We start from the raw sequence: 12829 nt of genomic DNA, 5'->3' as shown, positions 1-12829 counted from the left end.
TTTCTAGGTATAAGAACCAGTCTCTCCTGGAGAAGGAACAGAATCACCTTGGTGACGTTAATAATAACGATCTCATGTATATTTACAACAGTGCTCTCAGCCTGCAGTCTTGAGAGGGGTGTGTGTGTTTGTGTGAAGGGGGCGTGCATAAAGGGAGATAAAGAGAGTTGGTCTCCATAAATATCAGTGTGCATTCATGGGCAGGAATAGGAAACCCTCTGACAATTTTGCTTTTCCTCAAGGTCATGAAATAATGATCTTTTGGCATGATTTCTCTGGATAGGCTCCTCCATAAGTCAAGTTTACAGTTTTCTAAACCCCACTTTTGAGACGTCCATCTTATAACCTCTTAAATTCTATTATCTTTCAGAAACCTCCTGCCCCACCAGCAGAAATATAACTCTTCCAAAGCTAAAACTATAAGCACTCCTGACCCTTCTTACCTGATTTTTCTATTTCAGTTATATGCAGCTGTTACAAGTAATTTTCCTTTCTTAACATCCTTGACTTGTAAAGAGTGTCATTGTTCCTAATGAAGATTGTGGAAGGAAGTGCCTCAATCAATTGTATACATATAGTCTGTAAAGATCTGCTAAGTTCCATCAGCTAAAATTCTCTCTGAATAATATAGTAACATAATTATATATTCAGGATGTTTGACATAAGGATGAAGGATACTGATACATGAGCATTCAGCTTCATTTGATGGAAAGTCAGATGAAGAAACCAGACTAGTGTCAGTTCACCGGTCCCCTTTGTAGGTCATCTGGCCAAGTTCACACACACAGAGGCTTGAGCGATGCTGCTTCTGCTGCCAGCCAGGATTGACCACATCACAGAAAGCAAAAAGGAGGACATCTGATTTAGAAAGTGTTTCATGTAGCCTAATTGTTTTTTTTTAGTCCAGTTGAAACCAGGTTTAGGGTTTTCCCACTTTTCAGAGTTTATCATGTGAATGACAAAGCAAGATCTATCAAAATATGAATATTTCACTTCCCTCTTAATTCTTTAAACTCCTTCTGTTGCCAAAACTTGGCCTTTGTTCACTGGTGCCAAATAGAAACTCAGAGACAGAGTTTTGGGTGAGGTAGAAAGAAATAGCTTTATTGCTTTGCCAGGCCAAGGGGACCACAGCGGGCTACTGCCCTCAAGACAGTGTGTCCCACACGGGAGGGGGCAGTGAGGGGTCTTATAGTGTTCAATAAGCGGGGTGTGATCAGCTCATGGACATTCCTCTGATTGGTTGGTGGTGAGGTAACTGGGAGTTAGCATCATCAACTTTCTGGTTCCAACTGGTCTGGGGTCTATGTGCTTTGTGGGCAGCGTACAGTTAACTTCTCCCACCTGGTGGGCGTTTCAGTATCTGCAAAACAGCTCAAAGGACATGGCTCAGAATATCATCTATAGTCCTTGGGGAAGAACTAAAGGTACTTGACTTTGTTTAATGGCTAAAGTATTATTATTTTGTCTTGCTTGCCTGTTTTCCTTTCTTTTTGCATTTTTTCTCACTTCTCTGATTCAATGTATTCTTTGGCTAAAGTTTTTCTACAGACAACAGGCAGGTGGACGACATGGGTGAGAGTCTATTCCGGGAAGACCTTACAGTGTCCTGCTCGGTTACACTTCCCTTCTCACAAAAAGAAATATAATTTTTTCTCTCTTATTTAAATGTGTTTATGAATCAGTCTACATTAATGAAAAGGTTGGACTAAGAGGAAGAAAATAGCCTTGGGAAGGGGCCAAAATGAACTTATCAAATAAAGACTCAGCAGATAAAAGATTTCAAGAAATTTCTACTATTACCATTTACTTAGAACCAAGTTGGAAACACACCAAAACAGTCGTAAATATTTATATCATGATGGAAGATTCTACATATTAGTATGTGAGGTTGTAGTTACATTCTTAATTTTTTCAACAAAACCTAGATCTTTATTTACCGTAAAGAAATTACTATGTATGCTGTTCCTGCTTTTCAGCAGTTTGATCCATGAGCATTTGCTAAGTGCCTGCTGTGTGCCAGGGAAGGGCCAGGGAGGCTGAAATAAACATGGCAACCTCTTCTGCCCTTCAGAAACTCCTCCTCTAGTGGAAGACGGTGGTACCCATACAATGAGTCCTAGTGTTATATCTTAGTATAATATAAAGCTAAGATTAGGATAGTATAGAAGGAAAACCTGGGAAGGGAGTGGTAACTCAGTGAGTGTGGTCACAAAACATTTCAAGAACCAGGTGAGACTGGGGTCAAGCAGAGAAAGGGCATCACCAGTCAATGCTTTGGGAGATGCTCGAGGCCAGAGGAACAGCAGGAACACCCTGACACTGACGTGGAAGAACTAACTCCAGCATCTGCAGGCAGTCTACAAACCTAGCAGACTTTAGGAAGTGCAGCTTGTTTAGTTGTTTCATTCCAGGTGATAAAGGGCGTTCAAAGCAGAGCTAAGAAGAATAGACTTGAGTCTGTGAGGAACAGAGAGCTATGGCGAAGCTTTGACCAAGAGAACACAATGGTCAGCTATGTCTGGGAGCAATTTTACAGGACGGAGTAGAAGCGGGTAGGGAGGGGAGAGGTGACATTAAGAGCAGAGCTGTGAATTGATGGGCTGCCCTGAAGGCTTCATTTCTAAGGGACCTCCTGTAGACAACTGTAAATATCAATATTTTGTTCCATTCGATTAATTTAACCACCACTGATTTGTGGCTATGAGAACTCTCTCCATAGCTGTTGTAGTTCTGCTTTTTATCTTGGAATGTTTTTCTTCTTTTTAGTCATACTATTCTTATTAAAATGGCAGCTCTGTTATCTTATCAAACGTTAGAGGAGTTTTATGGCACATGCCATTATTTGTATGTAACTGAGGTTTAATAAATCAAATCCCCAAAAACAAGAGGATTTCAAACACACGTAACTATGCTAAATTATGGATAATGCAGTAGACTCAGCAAAAGTCCTCCTGGAACTGCAGAAATGATTTCAATATAGTCTTTAAAATGTAAATTAATAACCAGATCATCTCAATTTATAAATCAGATCTGGGCTTATACTTTTGCAGGGAACAGTTTTTTTCTATCACAATATTTAGAAATAATTTGGTTCTTTGGTGCTTCTTTTTTTTTTAATTTTTTAATTTATTTTATTTTATTTTGTTACGTCTTTATTGGAGTATAATTGCTTTACAATGGTGTGTTAGTTTCTGCTTTATAACAAAGTGAATCAGTTATACATATGTTCCCATATCTCTTCCCTCTTGCGTCTCCCTCCCTCCCACCCTCCCTATCCCACCCCTCTAGGTGGTCACAAAGCACCTAGCTGATCTCCCTGTGCTATGCGGCTGCTTCCCACTAGCTATCTATTTTACGTTTGGTAGTGTATATATGTCCATGTCTTTGGTGCTTCTGAAAGCAGAAAATAAACTCACAGCACTTGTTCTTCTGGTCATTTTTATGTATTAAATATATATATATATTTATATGAAAAATGATACAGTGATTTTGTACAAGAAGATGATATAGCGGGTTTGTGTAATATTTGCATACCTTGATCTGGTACATTAATTTATAGCTTTACTCTTTTTTTTCACTTTTAAAGACATTTATTGTTTTTTTTTCAAATTTTATAAGCAATACATGTTTATTGCTGACTACTAGAAATACATGCAAGCATAAACTAATAATTAACAGTCACCCATAATCTCACCCCCCAGAGATAACCATCGTTAGCATTTTTATACATTTCCTCCCAATGTCTACATATCTTTCTACTCTTTTTTTTTAACATCTTTATTGGAGTATAATTGCTTAAAGTGTTGTGTTAGTTTCTACTGTATGACAAAATTAATCATCTATAAGTATAAATGTATCCCCATATCGCCTCCCTCTTGAGTCTCCCTCCCACCCTCCCTATCCCACCCCACTAGGTGGTCACAAAACACCGAGCTGATCTCCCTATGCTATGCAGCTGCTTCCCACTAGCTATCTATTTTATATTTGGTAGTGTATATATGTCAATGCTACTCTCTCACTTTGTCCATGCTTCCCCTTCCCACTCCCTGTGTCCTCAAGTCCATTCTCTAGTAGGTCTGTGTCTTTATTCCTGTCCTGCCCCTACGTTCATCAGAACCATTTTTTCTTTTTTTCTTAGATTCCATATATATGGGTTAGCATACGGTATTTATTTTTCTCTTTCTGACTTACTTCACTCTGTATGACAGACTCTAGGTCCATCCATCTAACTACAAATAGTTAAATTTCCTTTCTTTTTGTGGCTGAGTAATACTCCATTGTATATATGTGCCTCCTCTTCTTTATCCATTCATCTGTTGATGGACACTTAGGTTGCTTCCATGTCCTGGCTATTGTAAATAGTGCTGCAGTGAACATTGTGGTACATGTCTCTTTTTGAATTATGGTTTTCTCAGGGTATATGCCCAGTAGTGGGATTGCTGGGTCGTATGGTAGTTCTATTTTTCGTTTTTTAAGGAACCTCCATATTGTTCTCCATAGTGACTGTATCAATTTATGTTCCCACCAACAGTGGAAGAGGGTTCCCTTTTCTCCCCACCCTCTCCAGCATTTATTGTTTGTAGATTTTTTGATGATGGCCATTCTTACTGGTGTGAGGTGATACCTTACTGTAGTTTTGATTTACGTTTCTCTAATGATTAGTGATGTTGAGCATCCTTTCATGTGTTTGTTGGCAATCTGTATATCTTCTTCAGAGAAATGTCTATTTAGGTCTTCTGCCCATTTTTGGATTGGGTCGTTTGCTTTTTTGGTATTGAGCTAAATGGGCTGCTTGTATATTTTGGAGATTAATCCTTTGTCCATTGCTTCGTTTGCAAATATTTTCTCCCATTATAAGGGTTGTCCTTTCATCTTGTTTATGGCTTCCTTTGCTGTGAAAAAGCTTTTCAGTTTCATTAGGTCCTATTTGTTTAGTTTCGTATTTATTTCCATTTCTCTAGGAGGTGGGTCAAAAAGGATCTTGCTGTGATTTATGTCATAGAGTGTTTTGCCTATTTTTTCCTCTAAGAGTTTTATAGTGTCTGGCCTTACATTTAGGTCTTTGATCCATTTTGAGTTTATTTTTGTGTTTGGTGTTAGGGACTGTTCTAGTTTCATTCTTTTACATGTAGCTGTGCAGTTTTCCCAGCACCACTTATTGATGAGACTGGCTATTCTCCATTGTATATTCTTGCCTCCTTTATCAAAGATAAGGTGATCACATGTGTGTGAGTTTATCTCTGGGCTTTCTATCCTGTTCCACTGACCTATATTTCTGTTTTTGTGCCAGTACCATACTGTCTTGATTACTGTAGCTTTGTAATATAGTCTGAAGTCAGGGAGCCTGATTCCTCCAGCTCCGTTTTTCTTTCTCAAGATTGCTTTGGCTATTCGGGGTCTTTTCTGTTTCCATACAAATCGTGAAAATTTTTGTTCTAATTCTGTGAAAAATGCCATTGGTAGTTTTATAGGGATTGCACTGAATCTGTAGATTGCTTTGGGTAGTATAGTCATTTTCACAATGTTGATTTTTCCAATCCAAGAATATGGTATTACTCTCCATCTGCTTGTATCATCTTTAATTTCTTTCATCAGTGTCTTATAGTTCTGCATATAGGTCTTTTGTCTCCTTAGGTAGGTTTATTCCTAGGTATTTTATTCTTTTTGCTGCAATGGTAAATGGGAGTGTTTCCTTGATTTCTCTTTCAGATTTTTGTCATTAGTGTATAGGAATGCAAGCGATTCCTGAGCATTAATTTTGTATCCTGCTACTTTACCAAATTCATTGATTAGTCCTAGTAGTTTTCTGGTAGCATCTTTAGGATTCTCTATGTATAGTATCATGTCATCTGCAAACAGTGACAGTTTTACTTCTTCTTTTCTGATGTGTACTCCTTTCATTTCTTTTTCTTCTCTGATAGCCGTGGCTAAAACTTCCAAAACTATGTTGAATAATAGCAATGAGTCTGGGCAACCTTGTCTTCTTCCTGATCTTAGAGAAAATGGTTTCAGTTTCACCATTGAGAACGATGTTGGCTGTGGGTTTGTCACATATGGCCTTTATTATGTTGAGGTTGGTTCCCTCTATGCCTACTTTCTGGAGGGTTTTTATCATAAATGGGTGTAGAATTTTGTGGAAAGCTTTTTCTGCATCTATTGAGATGATCATATGGTTTTTCTCCAGTTTGTTAATATGGTGTATCACATTGATTGATTTGCGTACATTGAAGATCCTTGCATTCCTGGGGCAAATCCCACTTGATCATGGTGTATGATCCTTTTAATGTGCTGCTGGATTCTGTTTGCTAGTATTCTGTTGTGGATTTTTGCATCTATGTTCATCAGTGATATTGGCCTGTAGTTTTCTTTTTTTGTAACATCTTTGTCTGGTTTTGGTATCAGGGTGATGGTGGCCTTGTAGAATGAGTTTGGGAATGTTCCTCCCTCTGCTATATTTGGGAAGCGTTTGAGAAAGATAGGTGTTAGGTCTTCTCTAAATGTTTGATACCATTTGCCTGTGAAGCCATCTGGTCCTGGGCTTTTGATTGTTGGAAGATTTTTAATCACAGTTTCAGTTTCATTGCTTATGATTGGTCTGTTTATATTTTCTATTTCTTCCTGGCTCAGTCTCGGAAGATTGTGCTTTTCTAAGAATTTGTCCATTTCTTCCAGGTTGTCCATTTTGTTGGCATATAGATGATTGTAGTAATCTCTCTTGATCCTTTGTATTTCGGCAGTGTCAGTTGCTACTTCTCCTTTTTCATTTCTAATTCTGTTGATCTGAGTCTTCTCCATTTTTTTCTTGATGAGTCTGGCTAATGGTTTATCAATTTTGTTTATCTTCTCAAAGAACCAGCTTTTAGTTTTATTAATCTTTGTTATTGTTTCTTTCATTTCTTTTTCACTTATTTCTCATCTGATCTTTATGATTTCTTTCCTTCTGCTAACTTTGGGCTTTTATTGTTCTTCTTTCTCTAATTGCTTTAGGTGTAAGCCTGGGTTGCTTATTTGAGATGTTTCTTGTTTCTTGAAGTAGGATTGTATTGCTATAAACTTCCCTCTTAGAACTGCTTTTGCTGCATCCCATATGTTTTGAGTCGTCGTGTTTTCATTGTCATTTGTTTTCAGGTATTTTTTGATTCCCTCTTTGATTTCTTCAGTGATCTATTGGTTATTAAGTAGTGTCTTGTTTAGCATCCTTGTGTTTATTTTTTTTCCCAGATTTTTTCCTGTAACTGAGATCTAGTCTCATGGCATGTGGTCAGGAAAGAAACTTGATATGATTTCAATTTTCTTAAATTTACCAAGGCTTGATTTGTGACCCGAGATATGATCTATCCTGGAGAATGTTCCATGAGCACTTGAGAAGAATGTGTATTCTGTTGTTTTCTTGATGGAATATCTATAAATATCAATCAAGTCCATCTTGTTTAATGTATCATTTAAAGGTTGTGTTTCCTGATTTATTTTCATTTTGGATGATCTGTCCATTGGTGAAAGTGGGGTGTTAAAGTCCCCTACTATGATTGTGTTACTCTCGATTTCCCTTTTATGGCTGTTAGCATTTGCCATATGTATTGAAGTGCTCCTATGTTGGGTAAATAAATATTTACAATTGTTATATCTTCTTCTTGGATTGATCCCTTGATCATTATGTAGTGTCCTTCTTTGTCTCTTGAAATAGTCTTTAAAGTCTGTTTTGTCTGATATGAGTATTGCTACTCCAACTTTCTTTTGATTTCCATTTGCATGGAATATTTTTATCCATCCCCCCACTTTCAGTCTGTACGTGTCCCTAGGTCTGAAATGGGTCTATTATAGACAGCATATATACTGTCTAATGTCTGTCATAATGGGTCTTGTTTTTGTATCCATTCAGCCAGTCTGTGTCTTTTGGTTGGAGTGTTTAATCCATTTACATTTAATGTAATTATCAATATGTATGTTCCTTTCACCTTTTTCTTAATTCTTTTGGGTTTGTTTTTGTAGGTCTCTTCCTTCTCTTGTGTTTCCTGCCTAGAGAAGTTCCTTTAGCATTTGTTTTAAAGCTGGTTTGGGGGTGCGGAATTCTCTTAACTTTTGCTTGTCTGTAAAGCTTTTAATGTCTCTGTTGAATCTAAATGATATCCTTGCTGGGTAGAGTAATCTTGGTTGTAGGTTTTTCCCTTTCATCACTTTAAATATGTCCTGCCACTCCATTCTGGCTTGTAGAGTTTCTGCTGAAAGATCAGCTGTTAACCTTATGGGGATTCCCTTCTATGTTATTTGTTGCTTTTCCCTTGCTGCTTTTAATATTTTTTCTTTGTATTTAACTTTGATCGTTTGATTAATATGTGTCTTGGTTTGTTTGTCCTTGGATTTATCCTGTATGGGACTCTCTGTGCTTCCTGGACTTGATTAACTATTTCCTTTCCCATGTTATGGATGTTTTCAAGTATAATCTCTTCAAATATTTTCTCAGACCCTTTCTTTTTCTCTTCTTCTTCTGGGACCCCTATAATTCGAATGTTGGTGCATTTAATGTTGTCCCAGTAGTCTCTGAGACTGTCCTGAATTCTTTTCATTCTTTTTTCTTTATTCTGCTCTGCAGTAGTTATTTCCACTATTTTATCTTCCAGGTCACTTATCCGTTCTTCTGCCTCAGTTACTCTGCTATTGATTCCTTCTAGAGAATTTTTAATTTCATTTACTGTGTTTTTCATCATTGTTTGTTTGTTCTTTAGCTCTTCTAGGTCCTTGTTAAATGTTTCCTGTATTTTCTCCATTCTATTTCCAAGATTTTGGATCATCTTACTATCATTACTCTGAATTCTTTTTCAGGTAGACTGCCTATTTCCTGTTCCTTTGTTTGGTCTGGTGGGGTTTTACCTTGCTCCTTCATCTGCTGCATATTTCTCTGTCTTCTCATTTTATTTACCTTACTTTGTTTGGGATCTCCTTTTTGCAGGCTGCAGGTTCATAGTTCCCATTGATTTTGGTGTCTGCCTTCAGTGGGTGAGGTTCGTTCAGTGGCTTTTGCAGGCTTCCTGGTTGCGGGGACTGGAGCCTGTGTTCTGCTGGGTGGGGCTGGATCTTGTCTTTCTGGTGGGCAGGGCCACGTCTGATGGTGTGTTTTGAGGTGTCTGTGAACTCAGTATGATTTTAGACAGCCTCTCTGCTAATGGGTGGTGTTTTGTTCCTATCTTCCTAATTGTTTGTCATGGGGCATCCAGCACTGGGGCTTGCTGTGCATTGGGTGGGGCTGGGTCTTAGTGTTGAGACGGAGATCTCTGGGAGAGCTGTCACCAACTGATATTTCATGCCAGGAAGTCTCTGGTGGTCCAGTGTCCTGAACTTGGCTCTCCCACCTCAGAGGCTCAGGCCTGACAGCAGGCCTGAGCACCAAGACCCTGTCAGCCACATAGATATGTTACAGGGTCTTTTTCCTTCTAGGGACTCAGCCAGGATTTCAGGCAGTGGGCCCTGAGTCCAAAAATTGCCTCTATTTGGGAACTTGCCAAACACGACACAGGAGAGACTTCAATATTTTCTTGGAGTTGGATTTGCTCTCTTGTACTTCTCCCATTGCCACAAAAAAAAATCCTTCCCTGAGTAGCTGCTGCTCCTTTATCCTTAATTCCCCAACTGAACACTCTTGTTACTCTTGAAAGTTACCTAAATTTTATAAAAATGCCTCAGTTGCATGTTATAAGTCTTTTCCAATGTGTCATGACCATCACTATCATATTCCATGAAATCAGGCTAAAACATAAGCACGTGATTTAGGACCTTGTTTATCTGGTAAAAGAAAACAATAACTTGCATTTGTTCTACAAAGTGTGCCGTGTGTGTGTGTTTAAGGAATTCTTAAAAAACTCTGGAAGTGAAATGTGACTACTTTGGTATAAACCAAGTGAGTTGTCACAACCAGAAAACAATTCAGTTCCCTTGGTGTGATTTATAGGTATTCCACTGGGTCAAGGCAAAGAAAATTAGTAACTGTAAGAAAGTAAACTGTGTACAAAATATTTCTTACTACTGAACTTCTCTTCCTTTTTTAGATCTTCTTTATTAGGGAACCATCTTGAAAACTAAGGCATTATTGTCAAGGACCATTCTGTTGTCAAAAATTCTTTTAAATTATTTCCTTTTATATACTTCAGTTATAGAAATTCTCCAAAGCCTCTGTTGGGAGTTAAATATAATTTAGTCCTTGACATAATCATACATTTTATAAACTTGTTTTGAGATTGTATTTTTCTCATTACCATTCATTGTCAAACAATACTTTTTGTAAAAAAAAAAGTATAATAAGCAAGATAGCATGAGGTCACTATTTAATATATTTAATATGTGAGATGTCAGTTAAGTTGGATTCAGTATCTGTCCTCAGGTGATGTTATCTCTGATATTGAGTTGGAATAGGAAGTCTCCTTTCTTAAGAAATGCAGAGAAATTGAAGATGGGAGCTGTGTGTGTGTGTGTGTGTGTGTGTGTGTGTGTGTGTGTCTGTGTGTCTGTGTGCCTGTGTTTTGTTTGAGTGTATGGGGGGGGCAGTTTGTTCATTCAGTCATTGCAAGTTATGACCTGGCAACATAGTAGATATTCATTCAATCATTTTACACACTGTGACTAGAGACACGATTTTTATGTAAAATTAAAATGAGAATTTTTATTCATAAAATTCCTGACTTCCAAGGACCAGGAAGTTCTGCTTTGAATACATCATTCATTCTCGTATTTATTATAAGTTCAAAAGTTCATGTGTAGCAAGTCGTGAAGCCAGTATTTTCACCCACATCCTGACTCCTGATCCAGACCATCCCCACTATACCACACTGAGGGGAAATATAATGTTATGTGAGATGAGATTGCAGATCTGTGCTAGAGCAACACAAACAAACACACGACCAATGAATGGACAGCATGCTGGTTCTTTTAATTTGCTTCTCAACATTTACCAAGTGACATCCACTTAGCCAACATCCCTTTTGCCTTTAATTGTCATCTGTCTTCTCCCTCCCCCTTATTTCTTACTTTCCCTTCTCCTCCTCTAAGACCCAAAGTATGGATGGCAGGGAACCCAGACAGAGTTAGTCACAAAGCCCTACCTAAGTCCCTTCTCTCCATCTCCATCTTAAATCTTAATTTTGACAATTAGAATGATGAGTGTCTTTTTCTTTTAAGACTAAATTTTAAGGCATGTTCTAGATAGTAGAGTTGACATTATTTTTCCAGTCCTTAGATACCTCCATCCTTTTACTGATGACATAAAATGAGTTAATATTTTTGGCTTGTTTCTATAGCTACAGTTTCAAGAATATATAAACAAAATGAAATGTAAAAGAAAATAAAACTCTTTTCCAAGGATAGTATTTCCTAACCTAGTGTACCTTATAACTCCAGTAGGAGCATATGGTAGGTAAAAGTAAATTGATCAGATCATTATCGGAGAACATTATTCTCAATTTTTGTTCCTAGCAGTATTCAAACTTGTTTAAGTCATTTCAGGGCGGGAAGCTGAGGTTAGGCATGTAAGCAATTACTATTCTGAAGGAGTACACCTTTTTATTTTTCAGAAAGAAAAAAAAAGATTATAAATGCAAATGGTACCACTCTTAAATATTCAAAAGCTTATCAGAGTGAAATTTAAGTTGGAAAAAAGGTCTATGCCTTAGTAAGCTAAAATCTAGAACACTAACATTGTCCAATCTTTAGACAAATTAAAATATCTTAAAAGACTGTCCAGTTTCTTGAGCCTTCTCTTTGGCAGTACGTGTTGTACCAATATCGATGGTGGTGCCCACCCCACCAGCCTCAAGCACAGGACATACTAACCGGGAACATTCTAAAGATAAGAGGCTCTTGGCTTTGCCTTTTCTTTCTTTCTTTTTTTTTTTTTAACATCTTTATTGGAGTATAATTGCTTTACAATGGTGTGTTAGTTTCTGCTTTATAACAAAGTGAATCAGCTATACGTATACATATATCCCCATGTCTCTTCCCTCTTGCATCTCCCTCCCACTCTCCCTACCCCATCCCTCTAGGTGGTCACAAAGCACCGAGTTGATCTCCCTGTGCTGTGCAGCTGCTTCCCACTAGCTATCTATTTTACATTTGGTAGTGTATATATGTCCATGCCACTCTCCCACTTCGTCCCAGCTTACCCTTCCCCCTCCCCGTGTCCTCAAGTCCATTCTCTATGTCTGCATCTTTATTCCTGTCCTGCCCCTAGGTTCTTCAGAACCTTTTTTTTTTTTTAATATTCCATATATATGTGTTAGCATATGATATTTGTTTTTCTCCTTCTGACTTACTTCATTCTGTATGACAGACTCTAGGTCCATCCACCTCACTAGAAATAACTCAATTTCATTTCCTTTTATGGGCTTTGCCTTTTCTAAAAAGGCATGGTGAATCTTCATAGGAAGATGGCATATCACGTTGATATAGCAAAAATTTAAGCACATATAAAATATAAAATGAAAAGGTAAAGCCCTTAGTCCTTTTCCATTTAAAATTGATTTTGGGGGTAGGAAATGAAATTTTTCAAAAGTTGACCTGTTTGTTCCTGAAATACCTATCCATCACTGAGAAAAGAGGATAGAAATGGAAAAGCAGATCTCTTAAATTTTGTTGGAGGAACAAGTTGGTAAGAGTGATCACAGCTAGATTATGGGATTCTGGGAGGTGATGGCATGTGGGGCTGGTGGCATTTGGAGCTGGGGGTGCTGGGCAGGGGGTGGGCCTCATCTCTGCACACTTCCTCCCAGCCTCACCCTCTCCCACCCTGTCCCCAGTACACACACCTCATTTGTCCCCCTTTTCTAATTTTGTCTTTTGTTCC

General features: G+C 37.9%; 1 protein-coding gene across 9 annotated transcripts in view; it reads left to right on the top strand.

Moving 5' to 3' along the window:
* CTNND2 (catenin delta 2) overlaps window positions 1-12829 on the top strand; it is a 930830-nt gene that overhangs the window by 747942 nt on the left and 170059 nt on the right. The window lies entirely within an intron of this gene.

This window comes from Globicephala melas, chromosome 3, assembly GCF_963455315.2.
Source record: "Globicephala melas chromosome 3, mGloMel1.2, whole genome shotgun sequence".
Lineage (NCBI taxonomy): Eukaryota > Metazoa > Chordata > Mammalia > Artiodactyla > Delphinidae > Globicephala > Globicephala melas.
This window is presented reverse-complemented; position numbering and strand designations above follow the sequence as displayed.